The following is a 3,129-nucleotide window of genomic DNA, read 5'->3' on the forward strand; positions in this document are numbered from 1 at the left end:
AGGAGGTAGGGTCCACTCAGATACTCTGTGTAGGAAATACAATTAACCTGAGAAAGGGTTTACAGATGGAAAATCAAATATGAGAAAACAATGCTCTATGTGACAGGGAACCAGATAGTAATAGGGGCAACTCCACCAGCACGTACAGATAGGTTGGAAAGACACGTATTGTAGGTAAAGGAATACAACCTGAGATCAAGTCCAGGAGGAAGAACATTTTGGACCACTTAGGTAAATAGCAGGTTGCTCCCCCAATCTAAAACCTGAGGGAGTTGGTGGATGCAAAAATTCACAGTGCACCCTGTTGGAGTGAAAGGGGAGGAATAATCTAAAATAAGAAGGCAGAGGATATTGTTAATAGTGTATCAGGATTTAAAACCCACATTACTCACATTGCTCTGTTTAGATAGATTATATTCTGTCCCAGTTTGTCTACTTCTACTAGATCTGAGGGTACAGACAGCTATTATAAAACTAGCAGGATATAGCATGGTAATCATCTTTAATTTCCTATTAACTTAATCTGAATCTTAATACAATTAACAGTATATATCTTATACTATTTTACCATGACTCATTGTAGTTGAATCTGGTTTGTTAGATTGATGTTTAGTATCAACAGATTTTATTTAAAACTGTTATGACTGATAGTATTAAGTCTGAGAGTATAGGCAAATACGCTGAAGATAACAAGATTCACTATGAAATCCATTCTGGTTTGATTACTACCTGTTTTGGTAGTACTACACTACCTACAATGCTTTGTTTTTATTAATATTGTTATGTACTGCTCTATTCATTATGCAATGCCTGATGATATAGGCAATTCTATTGACGATAACAAGAGACAGCAGAGTAACCATTGTAGAACACCTTGTAGTGTGGTTCTATATGATGTTTTCATTTCATGTGTTTATAGGAATATGTTTTGTTTTATCTTGCTTTGCTTTGTTTCTCCCTCTAATATAGAAAGGATAGAAATACATAGAACCTATAAACAGCTTATGAGAACACATGATGAAATGAGTAACTTACTTTGAAGAAAAAGAGACACTACAGTACCAAGTGCTGATCCCTTAATGTCATGATGTGAAACCCAGCAATATTATTATTCTTTTTGTTCAGAATGATTTTAGCCTGCTTTGGTTTGTTTAGTCCTAACAAACATGAATTTATGGGTAACTGCATGTATGTTTAAGTGTATAGGATTGATAACCATATTACTAAGTTTTCGTTGGATAGTTGAATAGAAATGTTTACAGTCTTGCTATTTGAATGTTCACTTTGTATGCTTTATTTTTGTAACTAGAACAACTATTTGTAAGAGGACAATATGTAACTGTCATCAAGTGATTTCTTACTATTTTTTTTCTTTGAAATTATATAATGTTTCTACCCTTTTTCTGTTTTGTTTATTCTTTCTTTAAATTAAATATACTATCCCAAATGTCTTAAAAGAGACAAGATTTTTAAAAGAAGGTTTGCTTATTGCCAGAAAAGTAATAATTCATCAACAAAATACATAAGCAAGTTAAATAACGAGACTATCAGTATTCTTATGGTATGCTAAGTATAAAATAAATCCTTGAGATATTTCTTGACTCTTATTCTCAGAAGATTCCCTCTGAAACATTCTCAGTTCTTCACTCATCCTACTTTAACCAATATAATTTTACTTCTGTCTCAGCAACAAATTTGATTTAATCAGTAGAAGTAAAATTAATTTATCCAGCACTCGGGTTTTAGTAGTTGGTGTAGGATATGAAAATTGTTTGAACTATGGTCTCAGTTTTAATATTTTCACTTTTACTCTTTCCAGAATGTTTCTCAAATTTTATTATCATAACTAGCAAATAAAATTTCCATTACAGTTCCTATTTTGGATCCCTGTCAATAACCTAGTTACTTTCAACTTTCCCCAAAAATACTCATTATGAAGTATGAGACTATCATTTATAATCCTGCTGGTGCAAGTAACCCATGAGGCAACCACATCTGCCATTGAATGCCCTATTGTTTTTGGACTACGTTTGTAATTGTGTGTTACTAGAGACACCAACTTTATGTTAGTTGGAATTCCTAACATTGCTTGTTAGACTAAACATGCCCACTATCTCTTTTTATATAAAAAGTAACCTATGTGCCTGGCAAGATCTTTCTAAAATTTACTTGCTTGTGCCTGGCCCTACTGGTTTATCTCCTTTTGATTCTTGTTTCCCAGACAACATTCTCATTCCTACTGTGCCTTATTTGTGTAGATTACAGTGTTTCAAAGTAACGATAAAATGAATACCTATTATTATACTCAAACTTTCAGCAGGTTAGTAACATGGTTTGTAAGATATTTACCTAGTTAAAGACCTACCAAGAAAGCAAATCAAGCTCTTTTCTTCCAATGGAAGATGAGTTTTCACTATGGGCAGCCAAAACATTCAGTTAGACTATTAGACTGACCACAATATGAGTAAGAACAGAACAAGCAAAGGGAAACACATCTGGGGAAGCATGTTTATTTTGCAGCAACCTCAATGCATTCATGTATTTGTTTTAGAAACACTGAAATATTTGCACATGGTAAGGAAAAAATTATGGTTGCAGATGTAATTAGGTTTGCTAAACTGATAATCTTAAAATAAGTACAGTTTACTGGATTACTTAAATTGCCATAGTGCAATCACAATTAGTCTTTAAATGTAAAAAAAAATTAGGATCACAGTAAGTGTGACATGAGAGTCAACTTTTCTTTGATGATTTTGACAGTTGAAAAAGTGGCCATGTTCAAAGAAATGGAAGCAGTCTCTAAAAATTAGAAAAGTCAAGAGTATTGTTTTTCCATAAATATTTCAGAAAGAATGGAGATGTGCAAACATCTGTGATTTCATCCACTGACACGGACATAAAAATTCTGGCCTCCGGATTGGTAAGACAAGAATTTCATTTTAAGCATTAAATTTTTATTGCAACATAAATAAGAAACTATCAGTAACTATTGAATATTTTGACAAATGTCCTCAAATAATGACTTATAAATCTAGAGAAATACATGATTTTTTTTTCTTGTACATCATCCAGTTTATTTTCATTGAAATATACTGAGTATTTATCTTCATTAAAATATATTGGATTTTT

The sequence above is a fragment of the Cavia porcellus genome, unplaced genomic scaffold (genome assembly GCF_034190915.1).
Source record: "Cavia porcellus strain 051 isolate PalLab524CR breed Dunkin Hartley unplaced genomic scaffold, mCavPor4.1 scaffold_5, whole genome shotgun sequence".
Classification (NCBI taxonomy): domain Eukaryota; kingdom Metazoa; phylum Chordata; class Mammalia; order Rodentia; family Caviidae; genus Cavia; species Cavia porcellus.